General features: G+C 41.3%; 1 non-coding gene across 1 annotated transcript; it reads left to right on the top strand.

Moving 5' to 3' along the window:
• The first annotated feature begins 1,333 nt into the window (after positions 1–1,333).
• Positions 1,334–1,415, top strand: trnas-aga. Its single transcript has one exon. It is a non-coding gene; the product is annotated as a tRNA-Ser (tRNA).
• The last annotated feature ends 10,138 nt before the right edge of the window (positions 1,416–11,553 follow it).

Raw genomic sequence — 11,553 nt, forward strand, 5'->3', positions numbered from 1 at the left:
GTGTTAATCTGGCACCTTTTATGGCGGCTGGCAGGGAGTGAAGAACGAGGAGGAGAGCGGGAGATTTTTTTCAAAGTCAAGGCTAGTCGTGATCTGTAGAAGCTTTAGAAATCCTTCAAAACTCTTCACATGATCTTAAGGGGAAACATGCAAGTACAATATACAGCTATGAGCTACATCTAGATACTAGACATTAAGTTCCTTCTTATAACTGAAGCTTTCGGATAGGAGGTCTGCAGTGATGACCAGTCACTGCCCATCTTCTCCTGACTTCCAGCTCAACCCCTCTCTCCTGCTCCACAACTTCAACTTAAACATTTAACCATATAAAGGTTAGCAACAAAATTAGTTTAGACTCCACACTACAGTTCACAAACTGGAGAATGTACTTACCATATTATCAAAATCAATCAGGACGCAGGTTCCCCCAATGATCATGATCTCTCAGCTTATTATGACCCACATGTTCTCTATAAAATACACAAAAACGTTTTTTATTATCAATAGGTACATGATGCCATGCTTTTGATGGAAGCACTTTTTTTAAATTCCAGAGCTGCCAGACGACTGAATTCAGAGGCTTTATTGCTTCAGCCTTTCCTGAGAAATAAATTGTTAAAAAGTGACTGAAAATCACACATTCCAACACTCGGCCTCGATGAACAGCAGGTTAGCTTGAAATACTGTTGTAAACAAAAAATATTGAAGTAGTTTGCAAAAAAAAACTGGCAACTTCATAATTTATTCATATGAGCCTGTTAAAAATTTTTCACACTATTACCTCACCTGAACTACGTTATCTTGTTCTCTAGTTTTGCTGACCCACTGCTGCTCCTCTGAGTTCATCTAAAAGGCGGGAGAAATGCAAAAGTAACTTAAAACTAATAAGTTACCATCTTATAAAATGGGAAATAAGCAGTAAGCCCGTAAACACCTGTCGTGTTCACATACCCTGGGTAAGGGCTCACATTCTGCATTTACTGTTCTGATTTGACATATAAACGTATTTGAAGTTCTCAGGGGCAGCAACGACTTTGAGCAGTGTTTGTATCTGTTTACTGCACTTTTCACAACCCACCCCAGAATGCAGCAGGACTTCGGGCTAGGCCGTTGTCCTGACTAGACATAGTTTGGCCCACAAGAAGTCTTCCACAAGCTGGCCATTCAGAACAGAGCGGGATGGGGAGAGCAGCACTAAATACACAGGAGCTCAAATGCTTTTTAGTCACAAGGCCAGAGGAGCTGCTGCACGAAAAGGCCTCATGACATGTATATGCACTTGGAATGCATATCCTGTATGAGTGGAGAGCCAAAATAAAACCTGAACATGTGAGTTGTTGTGGCCGAGTGGTTAAGACGATGGACTAGAAATCCATTGGGGTCTCCCCGCGCAGCTTTGAATCCTGCCGACAACGAGGTTCTTTATTGTAGGTGGTAGAGCAGCTATCTACTGAACCCCAGGGTTAGCGGTTCGATTTCCAATCTTTATGTCTCAATAAAGACATAAAAGATCAGAATTAGAATCTTTTTTGTGTTATTATTTTAGACACATCATACTTGTTAATACCTCTGACTTAGATGAAGATCACATCACATTTTATGACAAATTAATGCAGAAAACCACAAATTCCACATACTTTTTCTGGCCCCTGTTCATACATACATACAGACTGTAGAGGGACGGTTGAGGAAGGTTGTGGTGAATTCAAAGTTGTAATGGTTAAACAAGGAGCTCTCTCTGTCTGGTGTCATCTGGCCAGACTGTAGCTGTAGCAGGCTGCATACTTGTAATGAGTCTGCTGCTCCTCAGAGAACAACACAGCTTAACAACAGATTGGGTGTATAAAGTTTGGTGTTTATCAAAGCGTGAGAAAGATGCATTATGGGAAGTGTAGGGTTCACCAGTTTTGCAGACAATCAGTATTATTTACCTATTGCTATTTTGATTTTGTCTTATGCATGTTACCCAATTGTGTGGAAGTGCATTACTAAATGACTAAAACAACAAAAACAGACCCAAAAGTATATTAAAAATAGACCTTATCAGATGAGCAGCAAGTTCTGTGTCAGGGACAAACAAGGGCAGGATGCTGATTGTCATGAGCGTATGATGTATAAATATTATGAGAAGAAGTGATGTGTAGCAATTAGTATTTTGTGAGGTGGAGAGAAATCCAATTTAAATGTGTGTAACAGGAATGATTTTAATTAGCCAAATGTAAATTACACGCAGACGGTCCTGCTATGAGATGCATGTTAATAAGATGTAAAGAGAGACGGGGTGATTTAAATTCTCTTACGGGGATCTCAGAGTTTATGAGTTGTTTCTGATTAACATTATTATTGAGGAAACACTTGATTTGCATTTATTATACAGCAACAATGTTGTATTCAAGTCACATTAACAGTATTTTGGTTTGGGGCAAAGTCAGTGATGTTATCAGATATTTTCCAACCTTAAAAGAAATGCATGGGCGGAATAAGATGGCTCTGAATTTCCCTCTAGTCTTTTCTTAGAGGATGGGTCCCACACCAACAGAGAAGTGTCTGTTTTGTTTGCTTACTGTTATTATACATTATTAAGGCTACATACTGTACATACAGAAAAACAGGTAACCAAACCCAGTGAGAGGACTATAAAGGGAAAAGTCACCACGTGTAATTAGCAAAAACTAATTAAGCTACATTTGTCCCCAGTTATTATTTTGGGGCTTTTAAACAAGGCAGCAATATTCAGTATTCATTTTGTTATATTCTAATTCACTGTATAGGGACATCTGTTGAAAGGTTGAGTTCTGTATTGTGTGGGGTGCATGACGGTGGGTTTTTCATAAAATAATCATCTTTAATAATCATCAACAGCTTTCTTACCTGTAACAGTTTGCAATTGTTGCAAAGAGCATTTTCTCTCTTGTTCCTTACGGAACAAAAGGATGTCCACTTTTCTCTGCACAAAATGCAAATGGAATAGTGCACAGTAACTGGTGCTAACACTATCATGGCTTTTTAGCAGGATTAGGAGCTCCTGACAGGCTCCTACTGAGCACATAAATCTATAAAGAATGAGTATACAAGTACACAGATTCACTTTTTAAATCTTAAATCATTTTCCTACAGAAGCTTTGCACAGGAGGTAACAGTGCAGTTAATTGGGACTATTTGCAGCCGTGGATTAATAGACATTTGGTGCTCTAGTGAGTAATTACAGCAGCAGGACTGTGACTGTGAGACGGAGTCAAAAATAAACTGCAATGTATGTGTTTGTGGTAATGAAAAAACATGTCAGCCAGAGCAGCAGTGTGGCTCACTGACGTGGTTTTAGTAGGTTTGGTGCAACAGTTGCGCTCTATGACACAGAGGAGGAAGACGGAGCAAAGGCGGTACTCGTTAGTTCCATCAACCCATTGTTGATGTGATCATCATTGTAGTACTTACATAACATCTGACAGCCTTTAAGCCGTTGACTGCAGATTTATCTCCACTGTGTGAGGCTCCAACATGTGAGCATCTACTTTTCTCTGGCTGATTATTACTGGATGTATAACAAGCCAGCATCTGTGTCAACAGGGGCAGGAGGCAACAGACACTGCAGACAATCCAGATTGAGGGTAAACAGAGGCGGTTAACCCAATGTCTGTGTGTGTGTGTGTGTGTGTGTGAGAGTAAAAGGAGAGCAGCGAGCGTGTGCATGCTTAACCTAGCTCTGGTGCCTCTTGATGGTGCATGTGTCTCCTCCTCCTCCTCCTCCTCCCATGGCGAGAAGCTCATCATCAGAATAGCGTTGTCCCCCTCCCTCCCCGATGCTCTGTACTTGTTGAGGAGCTGTCAACTCTCTCCCTCTCTCCCTCTCTCCCTCTCTCTCTCTCTCTCCTCGCTCTTTCATCTTTCCAGTGTGGCTGCAGGGGCGGATCAAAGCTGGGTGGAGGCGGAGGGAGATGGAGAGAGGAGGGTAGAGGGAGAAGAAGAAGAAGAGCAAGAAGAAGAGAGAGTTTTTCAGTTTCTCTTTTTTTTGGGAGGGTGAACGAGAGGACACGGTGGCTCTGTGACACACATACGAGCTGTACGCAACGCTGAGGTTTGAGTCTGCTGCTGCTGCAACTGAGCTGAACGCATGCAATTGACAAAACATTTTCAAATGCATGTTAATGGTGATCAAATACACGACTGAACGTCATCACCAAGGCCTCTGTCAACAAATATAAGACTTCACCCGGGCTAATCCTCCGGAAAAGGTTAAATCGACATGGCTACCACTCTCCCAGTAGCAACTATCATTACAGATCCACTCACACACACAGACACACACATAGAGGAACCCTGTAATAATTACTTTTAGTTTGTTGTTTTGAATTTCCCACATTCACTAAGTGCAGTTTTGTATCCTTGCCACAAGGTGACAGAGTTGGATGATCTGCCAAAACATGCTGTTGAATTACAGGATCGCACGCATTTGACCCAGAAAAATCTCCTCTCAGTGATTGACAAATTGTTATTCATATAGTTGGGTAAATACAATTTAGACTTGGATATGTGGAGACAAAATATAGTAACGGGCTGTGGCACAGCAGAGGCAATAAAAGATCCAGCTGAGCTTTTTACTCAACTGCATGTACATAGCCTGTACATACATTTAAAAAACATACATATAATAGTTTCAGGGACTGAATCTAGGGACTAGTGTTACTACCTATTAAAATTTTAGGTAAAAGTATTATTTGTTCGTTTAACCCTGTTTTCTTAAAATGTGAACAACTCCAGTCTTATTTTGTGCTGTGGGAAACTTGGCTTGTACCCTGTGTAACAGATCCTTCACCGCACATTCATCTTTCATTTTAAAGAGAAATATCACAGACTAACAGATCTATCATTCATATCATGACAGAGTGAAACACAACAAGACAAAAACAGTACAACTTGTAATTTTTTTCACATTAAGACCCAGATGGTGTTCCCACAGAAGGAGGCGATGACGACAGGCACATGTTCAGAAGTGAGACAGTGAACAACGTTAATTCTGACGGGAACCTTTTGACAGTGACAGCATTTCCATAGAATAGATGTGAATGTGATAAGTCGCCCACATCTGAGCTGAAAAAGTCCAATTGGAGTCATTTAGAGGAAAAAGGATTTTGGGCCAGTTCAGCGTATAATGTGAACGCAGCCTTTTTAATTGAGCACTTCCAAATTTGACTGCTTTATACATCTACTCTACTACATCCCTGGGAAGCACCTCAGACCACACATGATGGTTGGCGAGTCCACTTTAGCAAATTTCATCGACCCATATTCACCCAGAGACCCACGAGTTCTTCAATGTTCTCCAGAGGTCTGACATACTTGTTCTGGTCATGGCCTAGATTAGTTATAATTTAGACATCCATTCTTGACAGTGTCTGAGGTTCATAACTGTAACTGCCAATTTTAGTACATCATATGTACATGACCTCAAATGGATAATGTAGGAGAACGTCACCAAGGTGGAAGTCCTGCCATTTAACAGAACCCCAATGAACCCTAGTAGCTGAACTGAGTAAAGCCTAGACTCTAATCCACCTGAATTCCAAATGTGTAGCTGCCACACACAGACAAAAAATGTTGTATTACAGGCTCGGTTCAGATAGAAAGAAGAAGCACATGCAAGTAACGAGGTCCACTACATGGCTGAAAAGAAAGACAAGTGTAGGCCGGAAACCAGATGAGGATTCTCGATTGTGTTGTGATTCAAGATGAGTGCTGCATGTCATCGAATCGCGTTAAGTCTTTTTTTTGGAGGCCATGAAACACCATGAATTTTATTGTTGAATCTAAAGTATGGGAAGAAACCAGAGCACACAAAGGAAAAGTATGCACATGTTAATCTTAATGTTTGAATCCACATCAACATGAATGACCTACACTGTGTTCTGTCCCTAAATGCTTTATCAGCGCTCATACTACACCAGTGATAGGTCTGATTATGACAAGAAATATCAGATTTCCAGGCCCCAGGGAGCTGGTGACATGCTGGTGGCAGCGTGTCGCTGGTAGTGGGTTCTGTCTTCCCAAACCACAACACATGACTGTGGTCATTTGTGATGCCATTTTGGCCTTGGTGTCAGAGCTGTTACACTCCGATTACTGATGTAGAAATGACTAATAGCCTGTAAATGCCACTCCTTTCTTTTCATTTCTGCATGTGGTTTATGTAATCAAGTAAAACTGAGTCCAGAGTAGACCGCATCAGAAACTGAGTGAAGAGGTGGTGCAGGTGTGAGTTTCCTGTCTGAGAGAAATACCAGAGTTAGAGCACAGACTTATCCGCAGAACACAAATCAGGAGTTTTCCAAGACTTCGCTGGAGGAAGTGAGAGGTCCGTGGTTCCAGTGTTGACTGCTGCTGTTAAGCATTAGCCTGCAGCTCTCTCCAGGCTTTCTGTGGCAGCCTGTCTCACCACTGGCGTCGAGGTATAGAGCTGTCACACTCTCTGACAGCCACATACTGCACACACACACACACACACACACACACACACATATGCAGACAGCTACTGCTGGGTGAAAAAACTGTTACAAGTTCAATGCAATAGTCCAATGTGAGCGTATATGGGTTGCTTTTTATCCATTTTTTCCCTATTATCTAATATTTAGCCTACACTGTTGTACACCGTCCCCCAGTGGGAGTTGCATTATTAAAATCTGATTACTTCATTGCTTTGAATCCTGATTGCTATTGTGCATGCAGTTGATGATGTGTGCTGGGAGTTGTCTCTTTGGCTGTGTGTGGCGGAGCAGGACTACTGTCGTGCTGTGTAACTAATTATAAATGACCTCTCCTCTGCAGAATTCATCTTTTCAGTGTGTGTGTGTATGTGGGGGTGTGCGTGTGAGCATTACTGTGGCTGTGGTTACCTCAAGAGCATGATAGGTAGGTCAAGGTTAAAAATGAAGAGGAGGACATTAACGCCACTGCAGTCTCCCTCCATATGTCTCTCTCTCCATATAAAGTCCATTAACATCTAGAATGATAACCATGACAATAAGTTCACACTATAACACATAATGCTACCTGGACCTGCTTCACAGTGAGGCCTGTTCCTACCAGAGCCATATATCAGCCTTTAAACTGCACCCGGTCTCAACCCACAATTCTTCATGAGCTCCGTCAGTGAAAGTGCGACTGTAAGGACACACAGTGAAATGAATGTGTGTGAAGGCTGGGCCATATTGACTTAGTCAAATATGATGTGGTGGTGCTGGAGTCCAGTACTTAAGTACTTAAGTATTTATATTTTATAGATTTGATCTATTCATACTTATACACCACTGAAGTTATTGTACTTGTATTGTATTAACAGCTTTGGGCTTGTTGTTTTTCACCCCTTTACATTCAATATTTAAATAGAACCTGGCTAGAAATTGTGTTGTATTAGCCTGTAACACTAGATTTTTCATTCTATCAAGTATTGTGTTTATAACTAAACCCTCATAAATCTTAATTGTTTGTGACGAAGAGCTCCATTGTTTTCCAGAAGCTATAAGAGACTCATTATTGTGCCACACTGTTCACAGCCATAAACTCACTGTGTGGTTTATTTTGACACAGTTCCACATACTGTACACTGTCTCTGTCACCAGAATGTACAGTGGATTCATCTACTACTTACTAAAATAGTAACACACACATTTACCTTTTCCAATAACCTTTGTTTAAAACCTGGTGCCAAACCTCCGACGGTTCCACTGGATGTTAAAACTACAGTGTTCCACTTATTAAAAACATCTTTTGAATATGTTTCATAATTTATTTTAATTTGAAAACATGCTGTTGACGCCTTCCTTTTTGTTTGATCATTCAGTTTTGCATCTCCGTATTTATTGTCATTTGATGAACACTGGGCAAAGCATTGTGGAGCACAGACAGTAAGAGCAGAGCACAGAGGGAGAGGGACCACGGAAGTGTGTCACATCCAACTCTAAATGTGGCTTCAAATGATGGCACCACCATAAACTACAATTATTAGTTTCAAACCAGTGAGTGATGTCTATCACCATAACCATTGATACGCAGTAGCACTCAGCAACACCATCTAACTTCTACTAACTAACTTTTAGGTGTCATTAAGTTGGACTATGTGTGTTTTGATGTACTGTCCAGTGTTTGATTCAAGTGCAGGTTGGAGCAGTTGAAATAAAACTCGTACTCTTACTGGAAAACTAGTTGTACAGCTTACACGTTTTCAGTCGTTGCTGCTGAGCTCATCCCTCTTCAGTCAGTGAGAGAAACCAGTATCTTGTTGTCAAGGTATTCAGAAAGGACTCTGAATCACACAACAGTATGCACCTACACAAATGATTTGAGCTTTAGTTTTTCTCCATGATTCTGTTTAAAGAGGGTGGCACTGCAGACGAGTGTGGCAGCTACTGTAAGTCTCTGAATGCCTTTCAGGTATGCCCACTGACCCGTGACAACCCCTTTAGCCTCCTTAGCCTCCAGGAGTCTCTGGTGCAGCCGCGCAGAAGGCTGGAACAAATAGCCTTAAATAGAATTTAAATATGTGGAATTAAATTATGTAAAGTAAGTGGGACCCTTAACCCAAACCCACCATCTTGCATATCAACTGCTGATGATAATGGTAGTTTAGTGTGGCTGCAGCAGTCATACTGTCAAGTTCTTGAGCACACAAACAGTAAAAGTACCTCTTCCTTTAATCCTCAGTGCTAACTGAAATGGTTTTGTGATATCATACAAAGAATTCTGGGACAAAACCACTAACACAGAAACACATGGTAAAAGCACTTTTCTCAAAATGCTCCTCTTTCCACTGCTTCTCATTCCCCCATTAACACACACACACACACACACACACGCCCTAACCATCAACATATGACAAGAGGGCTTGAACCACAACCCCACAATTGGTGAATAACCAATCTATCTACTCTACAGTCATTCTAGCTACCTAAAGTAATTTAAAGTCATGAAAGAGTTGGTATCTTCTCCAACTCGTGACCAGCAAAGGAGTAAAGAGAATATTTCACTATTTTAAATCATAATATCAAGTTAAAATTCAAAACTAATCCAAACTATTTTGGATGATCCTGAGTAAATTTGCCTGAATGCATTTGAACGTGTGTGTGTGTGTGTGCGTGTGCGTGTGTGTGTGTGCGTGTGTGTAGAACGGTCATCAGAGGTCGAGTGATGTCAGTGTCAGTGCTCTCCCTCCTTGTTGACCCTGTCATGGTGAGTGCCATCTAAGTGTCTCCATCCCTGCGTTGCTACTCGCACACACACATAGACACACAATGATGTGACATCTTCAAGAGCAAGGGCAGCGCCACTGTCAGCGCCAAGGGCAAGGCCAACAGGATGGGCGACTTCAAGTGTCTACCCTGAGTCACCGCTTCACCCTTACTGCTCAAACCAGAGCTTGGCCAGCACTCGCCTCCTCCTCCCACCAGGCAGTTCTATAGAGACACTCTGTTACTTACTGGTCCCAGTGGTCTCTATTTAGATTCATTCATTCCTGCTGCTTTTTAAGAAAAATGACATAATAGAGTGTCATCTAGCCCAACGAATACACACAGCAGTAAAGACTCATGATGATATAACTGACCTTTATTATAATATTAGATGAATTATATATTTTATTTGAGTATCTTTTAAAACTGATTTGAGAGCATAATGTAACAATTTCATGTTAGGATTTGATGATACTTTGCGTTAGAACCCTTCCATCGCACTCTAAATGTTCCTGCTTACATTTAGATTCAATCTCAAACCAAACCAAAGAAAACATTTGTGAATGTACGCCGCTGTTGTGAGCTAATCCACAGACCAGCGATTCAACTGAAAGTAAGCAAATACTTAAACATTGGAACTTCTCAGAAACCTGACAGCATTTCTGATCTGATGAAAGATTTCATTGTGAAAAAAGAGCAGAACAAAGAGAAGAATCTGATTCTATTAGTTCACACCAGTGAGGCCGTTCACTAGCCTGATTTCAAACCTCCGTTCTTTGGCCCGTAACTGAGCACCAATAGACACATCAATCAGAGCAGCTGCCATTTCCGTTATCCCACTTAGTTACCACCTGCTTATTCTCAACCTTAATGCTCCTGAGCTTCCAGCTTTAGAACAGTTCCACTAAACTAAGGCAAAACCACTGTGCTTGTGTGTGTACATGAGAGAGAGGAGCATGTGCATGTGTGGATATTCTTGCAGAGTTAATACGGTCCAATAAAGGATTGCTCCATCCTATATTTGTGAAGTTCTTATTTTATCTCCCATCTATTAGCCTACAGGCAGACAGGAGTCTACCAAGTACTTCAACGCACTGCAGAGTGAGTGTGTGTGTGTGTGCAGACGAGCTCGCGTTTTGAGGGTGATGTATTGAGCCAATCACTAAGTGACGTCTCATACATCACTTTTATTGCAGCAGTTTGGCCCTAACCCCTCTTCCTTTCCCATGTTGCTCAATTTTTCCTTTTCTCCATTTTCGAAACAAACGGCAGAGATAAATAATAAAGTTTTCATGAGACTTTCACATTGTCTGAGACAAAGGGGGCTTGTCACTGCGCTGAGAGATAGTGTTTATCCCCTTTGACAAGATTTACTGTGTCAAACGATACAACTCCAGCTGACATGAGACTCCTGACCTCTTGTTCCTGACTACAGGTGGTGGCATTACTTATCTCGGGCAGCGTTTTCAGCAAGTGGCATGCAGATTGTGCCATTTATCGCTGAGGTGAAAGCCGTAAATAATAAGGCCTGGGATCAGCTGCCATGCCTCTCTCTGTTGAATACAAAGTGCCCCTTTTAACAGCACACCGTATTGTTGAGAGTAAACATTTGAATTTACAACAATGAACACATCTTTTACTTTCAGAGTGCCACTGCTCCAGCATCATAACCATGCATTAAACGTTCCTAATGTGTCTCATTCCTGGCTCTAATGAGTTTTGATGGACTGCTTTTGTCTGGCCAGCCCACATTATTTGGCTCACTCTACACAGCCTTTATTATGCTAAACAAACAGCCACAAGATTTCTTTGTTATTGCTAATGTCATTCAACGAAAGCACCATTTCACCGCTAATTGTTCTCTCTAATCTTCTCACATAATTGTTTTTATCCCAGCAAAATCTGACTTGGCTTGCAGTTCCTCATTGGCTATTTGGCTGCTCAGTTAGATTTTGATATGAATTCCACTGAATTCACATTTGTTCCTCTAAGGAGGCCCATATCAAACGATTTGGCTTTGGGTCTACATCTTTCAGCAATAATTCCTCACCGAGGATTCATTTTCTGCTCCTACTCTGCTCTAATTAACATGAGGCTCCAATGTCCTTTTGGATGACGATAAACAGCAGCTAATCAATCCCTCCAATAGGTCCTACAGCGATTTTTCAACAAAGAAATGAAAAAATGTTGAAATGTTGGTATTACTTCAGGGTTAGGGTTTCGTGTTGTTAGTACTGTAGGTCCCACTGGAGATTACATTTTGTAAATGGTCATTATCTTTTTTCACTATTTGCCCACTACATTGTCACAGTCACCTTGTCAACAGACTTCAAAG

The sequence above is a fragment of the Anabas testudineus genome, chromosome 5, assembly GCF_900324465.2.
Source record: "Anabas testudineus chromosome 5, fAnaTes1.2, whole genome shotgun sequence".
Classification (NCBI taxonomy): Eukaryota; Metazoa; Chordata; class Actinopteri; order Anabantiformes; family Anabantidae; genus Anabas; species Anabas testudineus.